The following is a 19,039-nucleotide window of genomic DNA, read 5'->3' on the forward strand; positions in this document are numbered from 1 at the left end:
ATACAAATATCTCTCCGAGGATCTGTTTATACCAAGGAAGGTGACGGTCACAAGCAGGGGTGGATTAAGGGTAGCAAGGGCCCGGGGCAGTTCAGACTCTGTGGGCCCCCCTCGTCACGTGACGGGGGTCACGAATCGTAGAGCCACACTCTACATAGAGAATAATGGAGCCTCCAGCACCGACCTCCACCCGCAGAGCCGCACTCCACATAGAGAATAATGGGGCCTCCAGCACCGACCTCCACCCGCAGAGCCGCACTCCATATAGAGAATAATGGAGCCTCCAGCACCGACCTCCACCCGCAGAGCCACACTCTACATAGAGAATAATGGGGCCTCCAGCACCGACCTCCACCCACAGAGCCGCACTCTACATAGAGAATAATGGGGCCTCCAGCACCGACCTCCACCCGCAGAGCCGCACTCCACATAGAGAATAATGGAGCCTCCAGCACCGACCTCCACCCGCACTCCACATAGAGAATAATGGGGCCTCCAGCACCGACCTCCACCCGCACTCCACATAGAGAATAATGGAGCCTCCAGCACCAACCTCCACCTGCACTCCACATAGAGAATAATGGAGCCTCCAGCACCGACCTCCACCCGCAGAGCCACACTCCACATAGAGAATAATGGAGCCTCCAGCACCTACCTCCACCCGCAGAGCCGCACTCCACATAGAGAATAATGGGGCCTCCAGCACCGACCTCCACCCGCAGAGCCGCACTCCACATAGAGAATAATGGAGCCTCCAGCACCGACCTCCACCCGCACTCCACATAGAGAATAATGGGGCCTCCAGCACCGACCTCCACCCGCACTCCACATAGAGAATAATGGAGCCTCCAGCACCGACCTCCACCCGCAGAGCCGCACTCCACATAGAGAATAATGGGGCCTCCAGCACCGACCTCCACCCGCACTCCACATAGAGAATAATGGAGCCTCCAGCACCAACCTCCACCCGCACTCCACATAGAGAATGGAGCCTCCAGCACCGACCTCCACCCGCAGAGCCACACTCCACATAGAGAATAATGGAGCCTCCAGCACCTACCTCCACCCGCAGAGCCGCACTCCACATAGAGAATAATGGGGCCTCCAGCACCGACCTCCACCCGCAGAGCCGCACTCCACATAGAGAATAATGGAGCCTCCAGCACCGACCTCCACCCGCACTCCACAGAGAATAATGGGGCCTCCAGCACCGACCTCCACCCGCACTCCACATAGAGAATAATGGAGCCTCCAGCACCGACCTCCACCCGCAGAGCCGCACTCCACATAGAGAATAATGGGGCCTCCAGCACCGACCTCCACCCGCACTCCACATAGAGAATAATGGAGCCTCCAGCACCGACCTCCACCCGCAGAGCCGCACTCCACATAGAGAATAATGGGGCCTCCAGCACCGACCTCCACCCGCACTCCACATAGAGAATAATGGGGCCTCCAGCACCGACCTCCACCCGCAGAGCCCCACTCCACATAGAGAATAATGGAGCCTCCAGAGCACCGATCTCCACCCGCAGAGCCGCACTCCACATAGAGAATAATGGAGCCTCCAGAGCACCGATCTCCACCCGCAGAGCCGCACTCCACATAGAGAATAATGGAGCCTCCAGCACCGACCTCCACCCGCAGAGCCGCACTCCACATAGAGAATAATGGAGCCTCCAGCACCGACCTCCACCCGCAGAGCCGCACTCCACATAGAGAATAATGGGGCCTCCAGCACCGACCTCCACCCACAAAGCCGCACTCCACATAGAGAATAATGGAGCCTCCAGCACCGACCTCCACCCGCAGAGCCGCACTCCACATAGAGAATAATGGAGCCTCCAGCACCGACCTCCACCCGCAGAGCCGCACTCCACATAGAGAATAATGGGGCCTCCAGCACCGACCTCCACCCACAGAGCCGCACTCCACATAGAGAATAATGGAGCCTCCAGCACCGACCTCCACCCACAGAGCCGCACTCCACATAGAGAATAATGGAGCCTCCAGCACCGACCTCCACCCGCAGAGCCGCACTCCACATAGAGAATAATGGAGCCTCCAGCACCGACCTCCACCCGCAGAGCCGCACTCCACATACATGGCTGCTCTCAGTGCTCTGTGCTGTGCGCACAGGACCTGTGATGAGGTCACAGGAGGGGAGGAGACAGGGGTCACATGATCGCAGGCCCTGACACCTTACCTCCTGTGATCTCATCACAAGCCTTTGCACGCTACCAGCAGCATCAGCGTTCACGCTACTTGTAGATGCTGCTGGTAGCAGAGCACATAATGCCGCCCCCACGGTCACTCACTTTTAGGTGGGGAGAAGATGGAGTGCCATTGCAGCAGCCAGCAGGAATGTGGTGGGGGCCCCCTTAGAAGCTCTTGTGGTGGGGGCCCCGGGGCTGAAGCCCCGCCTGCCCTGCCTATAATCCGGCCCTGCGCGGTGGCGGATTATAATGGGGCAATTTACTGGCCTGGGCTGTGGGCCCCTTAACCCCACTGGGCCCGGGGCAACTGCCCAAATTGACCTCATTATAATCCGCCACTGGTCACAAGGGGGCATTCTCTGCGTCTGGAGGAGAAAAGGTTTTTCCACCAACATAGAAGAGGATTCTTTACTGTTAGGGCAGTGAGAATCTGGAATTCCTTGCCTGAGGAGGTGGTGATGGCGAACTCAGTCAAGGGGTTCAAGAGAGGCCTGGATGTCTTCCTGGAGTGTAACAATATTGTATCTTACAGTTATTGTTAGGTTCTTTAGAAGGACGTAGATCTGGGGATTTATTCTGACGGAATATAAGCTGAACTGGATGGACAAATGTCTTTTTTCGGCCTTGCTAACTATGTTACTATGAAGTGTGGATAAGCTCTTAAGCCACCAAGGAAGACACAGAAGAACCAAGTCAACCTCCAGTCAGGAGATCAGAAAGGCCAAACAAAGGTATCCCAACTAAACACCTTTCTTATATGGTCACAACACTGAACCAGAGCCACAGTCATGGCAAGAGATGCAAAAACTGCCTGTCCACGAGAAGCAGAAGTGGATAAATGCTGCTAGTCCCATCACCAACTCCAGACATGGGAGCTTACTTAGCTACCACAATAAAATAGAAATTGCAAAGCTAGATGAAATTCTCAATCAGCACTTTGAGACTAAGGAACAGCACCACCCATTTTTATGGGCAGCCCTGGTATTGTAGCTCATCTCCAGTCCCATGAATGCTACAATGCAATACCACACACAACCTAAGGCCTCGCTCCCACTTGTGTGTAATGTGAGGAAAATTTGCATTGCATTCGCACAAATGTTATTCAATGAGGCAGTGTTCATCTGCGAGTATTTTCTCGCAGCATGCTGCATATGGCTGTGTATCAGCCAATACTCAGCAAAGCAGGTCAATGGATGCGAGAGAAAAATGGGACGCCACACGGACCATCCATATGCCGTCCCATATATATATATGTTCATTATGTAAAATAGAGGCAGGTCCCTGCACTGAGGGATCAGTGACCTGCCAATCTGTCATAAGCCATACACGTGAATACCTAATCAGTGCACCACATGGAGACCCCCCACAAAAATAAAGATTAAACAACTACAACAAGAAGAATTTCATCAAATAAGGTATCACTGTAATCAGCATAACGACGCTGACCTGACAGTGTCTGTAGGTTACTGTGCACAATCCTGCTGACAGGATCCCTTTAAGTTACATGGAGAATTATAGTAAATAGAAGATGATGTGAAAAATGCATTTCATATGGATGTCACACAGATGTGATGTGATAAAAAAATTGCACACTCAGATGACATACAGTACAGAATGACATACGGAGAGATCAAGGACACTCGTCCCACATTTCAGTATGAAAATCAAGTTATTAAACGCTAGTGGGCACGAGGCCTAAAGACAATTGTGGCACTGATTATGGGTAAAGAGTGTGAACTTTTATTTTTTTAAGACCTGCAAAAATAAAATCCTAAGCATAAAATGAATGAGAGATTGCTGCAACTTCCATTACAAGCCAGTATTGTAGGCTGTAATATAAAGTCAGGAAGATGGATCTGCATTGTTTTATTTTGTACCGATAATGGTCCTACGGGCTGAGGTATATTTCTAGTGTCCAGGCTCCCCAGAGATTCTAGAGTTACATAATAAGTCAATGCTGTGGTTGGATTGACCTTTTCTTGCCCCAGGTTGTAAAGCTGTCTCTGGCAGTGAAAGGGTTATCTATCACTCTCTTGGCCCCACTGAGGTTTGATAACTTGGATGGATGTAACATAAGGAATATTCAGGTCTCCCAGTGTGGATGTCTCTTGCTGACGTCAGACACTTGTAATTAAAACCCATGCGGGATTATACCAATTTATTTTCAATAAAGCTGCGGCGCTTCTCTGCAGAATATCTCTCAATCCTCCGTTCCTCTTAGATAATACTTTCCTTTTGGAAATCTCTCCATCTCCTTCTCTAATCCTGTAATGTCTGGTCTCCTGTGATGCTAACCGGCAAATTAAAATATTCTTTACTTATAAAATATCCTCATTTTAGAAGATTTGGCCAAAATGATGGTATTGTGAAATAGCTCTCATTGCGGAAAATTCTGAATTAACAGAAGTTAGACCTTTTTAATATGGGAAAAAAGTAGTTTTGTTAATATGGTTGATACTGTGTATGAGGAACGTATGGATGGCGGTAATAATCATTATTGATCTTTGCATTAACAGGGATATAAATATCCTATACAAACAGTACGTGGTGTCAATTCAGATTAGATCTGATAAATTTAGACCCCAATACACATTAGATTATAGTCAATAGAAAACACTGATTCCATTGAGATCGACTGATTCGGGCAGGGGCCACTGTGTATAGGATTACTTTCTGGCTGGGAATTTTGTGTATGCGCGAACTTTCTGTCACGTCCGCCATGTCTGTTTTGCCTCATGACCCTGGAGCGGTGTGCACGCGCACCTTGTGTCTGCTATCCTGCTTGTTCCCTAGAGCAGTGTACACACTCACCTCATGTCTGCTGAGGTGCAAGATGCCTACGTTTCTGCTTTGCCTTCTGTGATCTTCTCGTCATGTCTAGAATCCCTGATCATGTGTCTTTCCAAGGATCCTGCACTGTCTGGTTCTGCAATCATCTCGTCATGTCTGAAACTCTGATCATGTGACCTTTCCTAGGATCCTGCACTGTCTGGTTCTGCAATCATCTCGTCATGTCTGAAACTCTGATCATATGCCCTATATTAGACCGCCCCTTCCTATGCTCAGGGCCTGATTATTGTGTTGCTTCCCTGCATGGCTCTTGGTCTGTGGGATTGCTCCCTCTATTCTGTGCCCTTGCACTTTGCTCTGTAGTGCGTCTCTGCACACGCTCTGTGCTCGTATTCTGTCTCTTGTCTTGTGTTGTCTCTCGTGCCATGTTTGTCTTTGCCTTGCTTTGCCTTGTAGTCCTTCCCCTGTTCTCTGCCTTGCCTGTTTCGCTATCTCTGGTCTTGGCTATTCTGAGCCTTGTAGTACTTCTCATGTTCTCGTTCCTGCCTGGTTTTCCGAACTCTGTCCTATGGTGCTCTCTTGCACATTTCCAAGTCTAGTCCCAAGGTGCTCCCTTTGCCTGGCTCTGGGCTTCGGCCTACGCTCCGCTGCTAGACTCTGTCCTCGCTCTGACCTGGCTCTGTTTCTGCCTATGTTCCGCGCCTTGTTCCTTGCCTTGTCCTTGCCTTGAACCCTGGCGTGGGTTCCCCTTGGCCATCTCCTGTGCCGTGGTAAGTGCCTCGTGTTTGTGTACAGCCGTGTGCACTGGCCAGTGTGGCGTGCCCCCTGCGTGGCTCCTAGCACGCAGCCCTGCCTTGAACCCTGGCGTGGCTCCTAGCACGCACCCTGCCTTGAACCCTGGCGTGGCTCCTAGCACGCACCCTGCCCTGAACCTGGCGTGGCTCCTAGCACGAAGGTTCCTTTGCCCGCCTCCTGTGCCTTAGTCGTGCCTCGTGCTGGCGTTACAGCTGTGTGCATTGGCCAGTGAGGTGTGCGTCCCGCGTGGCTCCTAGCACGCGTCCTGCCCTGAACCCTGGCGTGGCTCCTAGCACGCACCCTGCCTTGAACCCTGACCCTGGCGTGTCTCTTTGCATGTGCATGATTCTGTCTTGTACCTTGTGCCTCGGCGTGTCTCTACACACGCACTCTGTCTTGAACCTTGTGCCTTGGCGTGTCTCTACACACGCACTCTGTCTTGAACCTTGTGCTTTGGCGTGTCTCTACACACGCACTCTGTCTTGTACCTTGTGCTCTGGCGTGTCTCTATACACGCACCCTGTCTCGTTTTATGAACCCTGGCGTGTCCCCTACACATCCACCTTGCCGTGCACCTAGCTTTGAACCCTGGCGTGTCCCCTACACATGCACCTAGCCTCGAACCCTGGCGTGTTCCCTACACACGCACCTAGCCTTGGACCTTGGCGTGTTCCCTAACACACACCATGCCTGGATATCTGTCGTGCCTCCTTGCCTGAACCCTGGTTTGCCTGCCGGATGCCCGGAACCTGCCGATCGCTGCCAGAGATCGTAAGCTGGATGACTGCGGCCTGATGTCCGGAGCTGATGTCCGCAGCCTGATGCCTTGATCAAGTCGATCGTCGCCAGCGGTCCGGAGTCCGATGCCATTGTGCCTTTACCTGTACCTAGGTGTGCCACCTGGCACATGCTATGGACCTTGGCGTGTCCACGCGCGCACCTTGCACGTTTTGCTTGTTTTCACGTTTGCACTGAATGTAATCCTGAAGATCTTAATGAAGATACCTTGCACTTACGTTTTGTCTTGTCTTGCTTTCTGCTCGTCCTTGTTGTCAGACACTCATCTAGTGTCCCCTGAGCCGGCCGTCTGGTCCCAGCAGTCGTGGTGGCTCACCCCTTTGGTCTTGCCCCTGACACTCCCTGTATAGGGAGTGGATTCTCACAAGGTCAGCTCGCCCTCGGTGGGTGGGTGCCACGACCCAGAGAGTCCACTCAAAAAATGGGCTCAGCAGGAGCTGAGTCCGTCACACTTTCTGGTTAAAACATGGAACGAGGTGATAACCGGAACAGAGGCACTCCCTTCTTACGGGACTCCCTATACCAAACAATTCTCAAACTGAGGCCACCAATGCTTTATAGGACAGAATGGTAATATGACTGTCACGCTGTGACTGTAGGTAAAAACGGAAAGCAGGCCTGCACTGTCCCTAGAGCAAGGATTCTAACTATCTCTGATCCCAATGGCACCTCTAAAGGTGATGATGAGGTTAGAGCCACCAGCCATACTGTTCTCCTGTTATACCCTAAGCAGTCCCCTCCCATTCCTCTAGGGGCCTGGGACAGAAATGCTAGTGTATAAACACGTAAGACAAACAGCGATAACAAAAAGCAACTAACATACAAAACACTCACCAAAGGTAGAGAAGTATCTAGGGAAAGGTAAGAATGTACAAACCAAATGGGAATAAGACAATGAGGAAAGCATACACCCAAAAACAGCATGCAACAATCTCCAGCAGCAACAATGATCTCCAACTCAGCACAGCGAGTCCTAGGAGCTAAGGAAGTAAAACTTTCACTGGCAAGGAAGAAAAGGTCGGCCAGATTTTATAATGACCAGGTCAGGAAAAGCTGTGAGATGGAGCTCCAAGTTTCTGACCAGAAAAGGTTGTTAAACTATTGAGCACCAAACTAAACAAAATCTATTTAATATGAAACACAAGCACCCAGGCAAAATGAAACACCTGTGATTCACAATTCATAGTGATTTTCTAACCCCAGAACTCCAAGGAGGTCGTGTCTTACTTGTGACAATGACCCTTGAGACCATTTATCTCTAATGTTTGCAGATCTTGCAGTGTCAGTGGTATGGATTTGGACACCATTTCAAGGTGCCCACACTCTTCAATGTGGATGGTGGTATTACTAATTTTGAAGAGGTTGGCAAGCTCAAGATGAGCCCCCCTGATATGGCATCTGAAAGGTTGGCATCTATGGCATTATGGCTTTGTTTACTGAATGAATGAAAAGAGAAAAATCACTCAGGTTATTAATGATGTACTTGATACAGAAGTAGTCAGATGGACAAGGTGTAAAATTCTGAAAGAAAGATGGGAATGTAACCTGACAGAATCAATGATGAACTGATGGAAGAGGGAAGTATTGCTCTTTTTATTTTTTAACCTACTGGTAAAAAAAGCTTACCCATTATGCAACCCCTTTAGGTGGCAGTGCTCTGAGCTACCTCTGAGCCTGGAACTGCAATGTGACCCCAGCGATTAATTACATTGTTAGCAATGGGAGCATAATTGTATTGTAGTATCCACCAATGAACCATTTACTGCAATTAGAATGGACTTTGGCAAAAAAGGAGATAAAAGCTTTGTAACACAAAGACAACTCCTGCTAAAGTAGGGACTCCCAACTAGGACCTTCTTGTATGCGTAAGACTGGAGAACTACTAATAAACCACGTACAGTATCTTGTTTGGACAGACTCAACTCCATCTCATATCTTAAACCTTGTACTTGAATGGCACCATGTAGTACCACATTCCTCCAGTAGTGGCCACTGCACAAGGAATTATATACCCAACAGCAATTTCCCCAAGAACAATCAGCTGTCCGCAGAGGTGTGAAAAGCCTGACCCGCCGCCGCAGCCTTTAATTTCTGGAAAATGAATAGCATGCACAAAATGGCCTCTTTCTACGGGATAGAGCTCAGTAACCTTTTCCTAATACATAATAAAACTCCAAGTACCAATGATAAAGAAGGCCAGCAAGGGAAATTATACATATTTTAGAGTTTATTAAGCCTAACTTACATTCTGGACCATACTTCCTCTAAAAGTATTATGAATAAGTAATGCTAATGAAAGCAAAGTATTGCAACACAGCGTGGATTTCGAGTAGGTATTAATCATGCATCGAATTTCTAGTAATATGACATTAACAGTGTTTTATTAGCTTTATTGAGGTCGGGGATTTGGAGCGCTTCATTTGCATAAGTTTCTTGACTTCAGAGAATGAAGATTTCAGGAGTTCCAAACACGACTAAGCATAAGTGTATACAGCCCGTCCCCGCCATGTTTACCCGCGTGTTTGTACAGACAAATTAGATGTAACTACTTATGTAAATATGAAAAGGAGAAATAACGAGAAATGTTCTATCTGCAAACCTTCCCGCTGTGGGATAATGATTTCCAGTTGGTGCAAGACAATAAAATTATGCAGGTGGGGTCTTTTCCATGAAGATGGCATACAAGCGGCTTGTGGTTTAATATAATTTGTGTATTTATTTAGTTTACTTATATAGCGCCATCATATTCCGCAGCTCTTTACAGACATCATCATCTCTGTCCCCACTTGGTATCACATCTAAATTCTTGTCACTATGTCTTTAAGGTGTGGGAGGTAAAGCCATGCATTACATTAGGGGATATTAAAGGAGTTGTCCACTACAAGGACAACCCTTTCTCATTCCTCATGTTTGGCCCTGTTAACATAAAAACATCTATACTCACCTCTGGTGCCAGCGCTGTTCCAGTGGCATCAGGAGTCGCGTTTCCGGGACTCATGTGAGGTTGTGCCGTCACCTGAGCACTGCGCCATTCAGCATCGGCTTCACTCTGACCACCTTTCCACGGATTGAACATGAACAGGAAGCCACGGCTGCGCTCTGACTTCCTCATGATGTTTGATTTGTTCATAGGTGGGACAATGACACCAGCGCTTACTGGGCGCAGGGCTCACATGATATGCCAACCTTACATGAACCCTGGGAACGGGAGTGCCGACAACATTGGAACAGCGCCGACACAGGAGGTGAGTATAAGTGTTTTTTTTTTTACCTCTTTAAATGTGGTGTATGGCAGCGGCATTCACGCCAGTACGTTAACGAGCCAGTGACTTCAAAAACAAAGTCTTTATTTTCCAAATTTTACAAAATAAAGTTCCAAACTTTCATCATCCGGATCACAGCTGGGTATGTTCATATATAGTCCATTGCCGTGGGCGTCTGCACCACTGTAGGTATCCTGGGCGTGGTAATGGCTTTACCCAAATCTCTGGCTCTTGTCTATGTTCAATCTCACACAGTCAGGCATACATCAAACCTCCTTCTCTGCTGCACTTGAAAACAACAACTGACAGACCCGACCTGTACCAGCAGGATTAAATGTGAATGGTGGTCAATGTCACGTGTAAGACCTGTACTGGAGGGAGAGATCGGTCCCACTACCTTCCTACAGATCTCTCCAAAAATAAAAGCCCATGTCTGGTTTTCCTAAATCTGATTTGGTCAAAAAGCTTGACCCAGTCCTTATTTTGTGTTGTAACCACAGCTATGCCTGTGATTACAATGCTCTCAAGCGGGTCCTGGGGGACATGAAATGACCCTCGTATATGGCTCCCATCACTACCTCACACTGGGTATATACAATACAGTACTGTGCAAAAGGTTTAGGCAAGTGTGGAAAAAATGGTGCAAAGTAAGAATGGCTTCAATAATAAAAGTTTTGCTAGTTTATTTTTATCAATTTATAACAAGAGAATGAACAAAAGAGAAATCTAAATCAAGCCAATATTTAGTGTGACCACACATGTCTTCAATCCTTCTCGGTACTCTCACACAAAGTCAGGGATTTTGTAGGATTATAGTAAGGTGTATGAGTAACCAATTATACCAACCAGGTGATAATGATTATCATTTCACATGTAGTTGGAAACAAAGTCATTAAACAGAACCTGTCACTTGCTCAAAAAAGATTGACTTAAAAACCTTGTGACAATCCCTGAAGAGATATTCACATCTATTGCTTTTAGAGCGCCGTATGCTGAACTCCAAACACTACGAATATGACTTACTCTACAATGGAGTGATGCAGCGCAAAGCTGAAAGGAACGGCAAAATAAGTGGAGGTCAGGAATTTTTGCAATGTATGTTACTCAGTTTTTGTTCGACGAGTAACAGGTCCTCTTCAAGTGAAACAGCTGTGTAGGAGGCTTAGAACAGTGAAATTCTACTATAAAGAGAAGACTGAGTGCGGCAACAAGGCACAAGGTAGTTTTACTACACAGAAAGGTGTCTCCCAGGTAAAGATTTCAAAACAGGCTAGGGTTTCAAGATGTGCTGTTCAAGCTCTTTTGAAGAAGCACCAAGAAATGACACAATATATCTATAGCTGCGCCTATAAAGAAAGAGAAAGCGGAGGAGGGAGATGGGGGCAGGCGCAGCTATAGATGCTCACTGTGCAGGCGCCAGATTCCCAGCCCCGCAGTGTGAATACATCGTAACACACTGCGGGGTGGGATCTGGGGCCTCCGCAACACACAGGCGCGATAGCCTGATGTCAGTTCCCGGGCAGCGCGCACTGCGCATGCCCGAGAACTGTTGGCACAGCGCAGGCGCCGGCATATAACACAGGAGGACGTGGCGCACAGACGCAACAGGGGCATGATGGACGGCTGGGAGGCGGCGCACAGACGCAACAGGGGCATGATGGATGGCTGGGAGGTGGCGCACAGACACAACAGGGGCATGATGGACGGCTGAGAGGCGGCGCACAGACGCAACAGGGGCATGATGGACGGCTGGGAGGTGGCGCCCAGACACAACAAGGACATGATGGACGGCTGGGAGGCGGCGCCCAGACGCAACAGGGGCATGATGGACGGCTGGGAAGCAGCTGATACAGGGGGACACACCATACCTATGGGACTCAATACAGGTATGGGGAGCAATTTATAAAAGTCAATATTTTGGCATTACTAGGGATCAGAAACAGAAGAGCCACCTTCACAGAATGCAGCCTTAGTGCTGCTGATGGTGGCTCTTTTATTTAAAAACGCCCTGGGGGTGTGATAGTTTCCCTTTAAGTGTCGGAAACCGGCCAAAAGGAATAGCACACCAACCAACATGAGACTTTAAACAACTGCGAACCAGCTACTAGTTTGTTAATCAGCGGTCATTTAGTAAACTGTTTAGGGATACCAACCACAAACCACATTACCTTTGCACACAGAACAATCAGTAATAGATCAGAAATAGATCATTCTGTGTGCATAAACTGTCATTATTCTTAGCAGCACATGTCCTCTTTACACAGGATGATGTGCCGCCGAGAGCGATGATTTTTGATCCTACATAAAGGGAATCTGTCAATATTATCAACCTCATTCAAACCTCATATATATGGGCATGCAGGTCTCTGAAAGTTAAATCCATTAACGCTTTTATATCTTCTATCTGTTGCTGCATTCCTGAGAAATCAGCATTTTAATTCACTCTCTTGTCAGATTTCAGACAAGGAAATCAGAGAGTGAGCTATCATCAGATAGTGAGATATCCATCAAACAACCTCGGGAGGCATAGGCTCAGAAAGTGCTCTGCCATGCCCAGAGCACCTAACACCTCATATGCATATTAATTCAAATGTTGATTACTCAGGAATGCAGCAAGAGATAAATAATATAAAGGTGGTGTGGATTTAGCTTTTAAAGACCTGCATGCAGATTTTTTGGATATGGTGAGGGTCTTTATCTTACTGACAGATTCTCTTTAAAAACTGTTAAAAGTCGATTAATGGGAAACAAGTGATTTCTAAGAATAGTTGTTCATGATAACCGGCCACTGTAGGTCCAGCTTAAGCAGTGATAGCAGTGTCAAATTTGATGGGTACATTACAGAACATCATCGTGACCCCTATTATTTTGAACATTGAATGGAAGTCTAGCTCACTGACCCCAGTCAATGTTATTATTTGATTTGCCTAAATGGACTGTCGAAAGATACATACATTCATGTAACTGGGTCACCCTCCCAGGGCTGCGGGGTACTCGGTACCGGGCCGGTGTTGGTGGGATGTGTCACAGCAGCGGTGACCCGGACCGTGGCCCTGGGTGCCCAAGTAATGGCGATATGTGAATGGTGAATGGTTCGTGATGCCACCTGTCGTGTTCGGCAAGGGAGGTGTTAAGCCGATGCTGCAGACAGATCCTCTGGGACAGATGGTGTGGTGCAGCAATGATGTTCTAGCCCTCCACAGGCAGGGCTGATGTCCCAGGGCAGTGTAGATGTGGGAACACTTAGATGGTGTAGTGTCCGGCGCAGGGGATGTAGCAGTGTCAGGCAGGCGGACGCAGGAAGGTATGGAGGACACCAGGGCATGTAGTTCCAAAGCTTTACTCACAGTTTGTAGTGCCCGCTTCCGTGCCGTTTCCTCCGGGTCAGAGACTCAGTCAACCTCCAGGCAAGATGGAAAGCTCCCTTCCACACTCCGCCAACGTATGTGCCTTTTCTGAACGTCTCCTCTATAGTGTAGGGAAGGTGACCTGATGGACGGACTGACTGGTTAGATTTCAGAAGGGAAAACAGCTAGGAAAGTGTAGATGACGTGCAGTACCTTGGGTTGACCATTAGAGGGCAGGGAGGAGTGTGAGCATAGAACTTGACATCAGCTTAGGGCTAAGAAACCGTTGGTCATGTGGGGCGGGGTTACAGGGAACTGGGAAAGCTATAAATTTGACAGGAGGGTTCCAGAAAGTTCCAGTCCCCAGGGGGAGCTCAAGTGACAAGAAGACTGTGACAGTTGGTGCGCTGTGAGGAAAACCTAACCAGGGGACTGAGGAGAGAAGAAGTCAGGGGGGTGGTCCTGACACGAAGTACTGCAGTACAGACGAGGTCCCGAGGGAAAGCATACCGAATTTGACGATGACAGCTGACCAGTAAAATTACTGTTGGTGTACAGGCCTAAGGCGGCCACAGTGACTAAACTGGCAGGAACGTCACTAAGCTGAGAAAGGGATGGTGTATGTATCTACGTCCCAAGTGAAAGTACGGTGTGTGTGTACCGGGGCCTGGAAACGGAGGGCCGTGAAGGAATTGCAGTGTGTTGTCAGAGCCGTCAGTCGGACGGCGGTAAATAAACTTGGACCTGTTGCACCCGAAAACTGCCTCCATCTTGTGTCTGTACATTACTGCGCGGTATACAGAGGGACCACCCCCCAGCCTGGCCAACCGACCCTACACTTGGCGTAGTCGGCAGGATCAACGCCGCTAATACAATATCTTCTGCGGCAGGCCTGCCTCTGAGGGATGGAAACGGACTTGGACTGCACTGTTTGGATTATAAACAGCTGTGGATTACAAATTACCAACCTGTGGATTACAAATTGGGAGCGCTGTGGCGTATCTGCGTTGCCAGCAGAGGATTCGGGGCGGTACCAGGTTTGGAGCAAGATGGCGGTGCTGCTTCAGCGCAGAGGAGAGGTCCAGGTGTTTGCAGTCGTTCTGGATGGACTGGGACCCCCTCCTACGTACCCCTGGGGACAGCGATATGTACCAGGAGGCCGACGCTCCCACATACTGGACCCTGGCAGGTGGGTGGAAAGGCCTGCCGTCGCCCCACCCAGCAGAGGGAGTGGCACAGAGGAAAATATTGGCTGCGGCTGTTTGGTGCCATTTGATTGCAGTCCCCCCGGACAGTGAAGTGAACAGTGGAGACTGCAGGAGCGGCCGCGGAAAGATGTGACAGAGACCGCGGCGCCGGGGAAGGTGAGAGTTCCCCCGGCTCTGCCAGCGGCTCCGCGGGTAGCCCCCGCCACTCAGCCGCAGCACGCGGCCTCCTGTGATCCCGAGGGTCTGGCCAGGGAAGGCCCCACTGTCTGTGCGGAGCTGGGTGGGGTCTCCACTCCCAGCCCCGGGCCACCCCGCCCAGTGACGCCACGCCCGGTGTCGCCGGTGCAGAGCCTGTCTCCAGAAGACGCTGTTGCGTTCCCCCTGCAAGTGGCGACATCCTCCCTGAAACCGGCCGTTACTCCGGTTATGCCGGCTCCGGCTGAAGCTCCTGATGCAGTTCACCCTGCGGCCGTGGCTATGCCGGCGTTGGAACTGGCTGCGGCCTATTTGTAAGGCCCTGTGGCCCAACCTTTGGAAAACCTGATTGCCCCTATCCGCCATCCAGCCCCAGCGGCTGCTGGGCCGCTGACATCATCCGCCGCCTCTGCCCTGTTTTCACCCCCGGCTAAATCCCGCCCACCGGACTCCCGGGCTTACACCGGACCCTCGGTTTGGGTTGCAGAAGTTGTGAAGAAGAAGGCCAGGGAGCAGGAAGTATGGAACCTGCTCCATGCAAAGGGGGAGGCTGGCATGGCGGCTACACGATCCTTGGGAGGGCACATGTACACAAATATATCAAAGGGATACGGGTTTATTCGAGATCTTGCTACCGGCCAGAAAGTTTATCTAAATGTAACCTCTATTCGCTATGGCCGAGCTTTGCCAGAAGGGGACTTGGTGTCCTATTATAAGGATTACTACCCCCGCGGCTACTATGCGATAGCCGTGCTTGCCGAACCCGAAGATCACGAGCCCCCGTAGAAAGGACTTTAGGACACAACCTGCATCCCGGGAGCTCCACGGCTGTGGGGTCCCTTGCTACCAGCCACCAGGAGATGGCGTGGACTGTCGGGAATTCGCTGCAACGCTTATGCAGAATATGGGGACAGTTTGCGCCCTGAGTGACGGAGTATGTTGTTGTTTTTTTTTGTTTTCTTGTTTTGCCTGACATCACGGGGATGCTATAAAGAAAAAGAAAGGGAGAGTCAAAGTCTAAGGAAGGGGGAGAGGAAACTTGTTATGTTTTTGTGTTTTTGGTTGCATGCTGGTTAAAAAAAAAAGAAAAAGAAAAGAAAAAAAAGGGGTACTTGTGCTATTATAGAGTTGTTTTGTTATATAATATGCAAAAGTAAAATGTAACAGGTCCGGGTACGGGAAGGTCTGTGTGACCGAAGGAAGTGTGAGACCGAAGGGGTCTATGAGTTGAGAAGGTCTGGGAGACCGAGGCGCCGACCATGACTGGTAACTAAGAGAAAGGCAAAGAGATGGAAGAGGTGAAACAGACAGTAGTCCAGGTCAGGTCCCTGACACCACATACACCTCAGAAAGAAGAAGTCGGGCGCTGGTAATGATCTGGTAGGTGTAAGGCCTCGATCATGGCGTACCGGATTGTGGAAGGTGACAGAAGGGGAGAGTAGGGGAAGGTACAAACTGGAGGGAAAGAATCCAGGTGTACCTAGCCCAGTTTCGAAAGACGTTGTCATGTGGCGTGCACGCTGGTGAGTGGCAGTAGGCCGCTCGGAGCATGGTGCTCCCGGTGTGGTTTGGCCCCCGCGGATAGCGGGTTTGGCCCAACAACTGGTCCTACAACAGATGGTAGTAGAAGCTTCAGAACGACTAAGGCAGGGACGACAATTGTTGAGGATGACAATAGACAAAGGAAGGAGGAGTGTAGGGAAGGTGACCTGACGGACGGACTGACTGGTTAGATTTCAAAAGGTAAAACAGCTAGGAAAGTGTAGGTGACATGCAGTACCTTGGGTTGACCATTAGAGGGCAGGGAGGATAGGACTTGACATCAGCTTAGGGCTAAGAAACCGTTGGTCATGGGGGGTGGGGTTACAGGGAACTGGGAAAGCTATAAATTTGACAGGAGGGTTCCAGAAAGTTCCAGTCCCCAGGGGGAGCTCAAGTGACAAGAAGACTGTGATAGTTGGTGCGCTGTGAGGTAAACATAACCAGGGGACTGAGGAGAGAAAAAGTCAGGGGAGTGGTCCTGACATGAAGTACTGCAGTACAGACAAGGTCCCGAGGGAAAGCATACCGAATTTGACGACGACAGCTGACCAGTAAAATTACTGTTGGTGTACAGGCCTAAGGCGGCCACAGTGACTAAACTGGCAGGAACGCCACTAAGCTGAGAAAGGGATGGTGTGTATATCTACGTCCCAAGTGAAAGTACGGTGTGTGTGTACCGGGGCCTGGAAACGGAGGGCCGTGAAGGAAATGCGGTGTGTTGTCAGAGCCGTCAGTCGGACAGCGGTAAATAAACTTGGACCTGTTGCACCCGAAAACTGCCTCCATCTTGTGTCTGAACGTTACTGCGCGGTATACAGAGGGACCACCCCCCCAGCCGGGCCCACCGACCCTACAATAGCGCCTTTAAGTGTGAAGATCTCCTAGTACTGAGTTACACTGGAGTTCCTCCTGACAGATGTTCCCAAGAATTCTACTTGTACAGCAGACAGCTGTAGCCTGCTTCAGGGACTCTCTACTCCTGAGTCCCGGCTCTCTATTCGTATTGCTGTTGTGCCCCAAGTCTTAGATGGGAGTAGTGCATTTACAGCCCTCTACTCCACCGGTGTCTGCTGCAGAACCATTAGTGTTCATACAACCTCGGGGACCGGGCCCCGGCCTTGCACTTAGAACTTCTAGGCAGGGTTCTTGCTCTAACCCACATGCTCTGTGTTCCCTTTTACTCCTACGTTCCGTACTTGTCTTTCCCTTCTATGGAAGCTCAGGTTTCAGTTCTACGTCTTTCTCCTTCTTTCCTTTCCCATGCCAGCTGGCTCAGGTCACTGAGGCAGCTGCAGCACTCCTTCCTCCATCCCTTCTTCCAGGGATCTCCTTTCCTCACTCCTCTCTGAGAGACTTCCTCCCTCCAACTGACCTCCTGTCAGACTGACCTGTAATCCTAAACCATCCCGCTCTTTTATGTATCCTAAACTCCACCCACCTCCCAGCACGTCTCGTGTTCCAAGCAGGGACCCACCAATGGTGCTCTGCTTCTCTCTAACCAAGGAGCTACAATGTGGTTATGCTGAACTACTCTATTGTGTGGGGTGCGAGAGTTGGAGCGTGGTCAGGAGCCTCCAACTTACCTGGATGGTGGGGCACCACACCTTAGGAGAAGGTGCAGTACCTCTGTGGCGACCGAGCCTCAGGGGCGCCACATAACATTCCCCTTTAAATTGTTTTCAGGCTTTTTTTTCTATAAATTATATTGGAAAGTCATGTGTTAGGCTGTTCTGCTCTGAAGATCTAGAATTTGTCTTAAACGCATTTGAGTTTTCTGATGTTCATTCCTCACAGGTGTTCTTACTGGGAACTGTGGATAAGCTGATTGCTGGGAAACATGAATGGATTCTCTTAATCGCTTTTTTAATGGTGCAGTCTAACTGCCTGTAAATGAAAATTGCCTATTACTCCTACTGTAACTGAATGGCGAAAACGTATTAACTCTGTCTAATCATTAGAATAACATATATAAATAGGCAACGTTTTTCTATATTTAAGCCAGTTCAATTACTATGAAAGTCCTCAGTCCAGGCAGCTAAAGAAGTAGGTATCGGCTATACGTCTAATTTATCAGGTCATTGCTATAGGACGCAAGCGGCAATGAAGGTCAATCACATTTACTGTATCTCATTTCATTCCGCTCCAGTCTATTCAGCTTTACCAAAGAGTTTCTGAAAAAACCTTATAAACTGTGATTCTAACATTATCTTGCTCTTTAAATCTCAATGCCCCCTTTTTCGTAAGCACTAGGGCAGTCATGACTGTGACTTCCCTTTCTGGCTTCAGTTCTTATGCCTTTTCCTGCCAACACTTGGCTTTGTCCCGACCACAACAGTTGTTTTTACAGATCAAGCATTAAACTTATGGGCCATGACCTGGGAAGCCTTCTACACTAATGTGCATATGTTTTCCTCTTTGCTTTACATAGGATCTGAATATTATAGTCTTTAGACTGATCTTTATCTTCCATGAACCCACTGTAACTAGTCTACCCTTTGCACATCTTATAGAAGTGCTTGATGGGTATTGGCTATTTACCATTTCCATGCCCATTATAGATTGCTAACCTTAGGACGGCAGTCATGCCAATGCACTTGAAATATTTGGTGTGTGCCCCTTGCCTTAGTTATAGATTAATAGAACTACACATGAAAGTTGGCCAAACCTGATGATATTACCACAACTTGACAGCTATCTGATATTTATGGGAGTGGCCCTAAGCCTCATCGGTTGGGGAGAGAAGCCAGTGAAATATTAATGACCGAAACCTTTTGTTTCTTGTCATGATCCAGGCCGGGGTTTGTTTCTTGTTATTCTCACCCCGGTCTGGTCGTGTGGAGGGTTAACCTTCTCTGCCTTGTTTTGGGTTCTGTGTGGCTATTTCA

The sequence above is a fragment of the Dendrobates tinctorius genome, unplaced genomic scaffold, assembly GCF_039654945.1.
Source record: "Dendrobates tinctorius isolate UK_male_01 unplaced genomic scaffold, ASM3965494v1 ptg000032l, whole genome shotgun sequence".
Classification (NCBI taxonomy): Eukaryota; Metazoa; Chordata; class Amphibia; order Anura; family Dendrobatidae; genus Dendrobates; species Dendrobates tinctorius.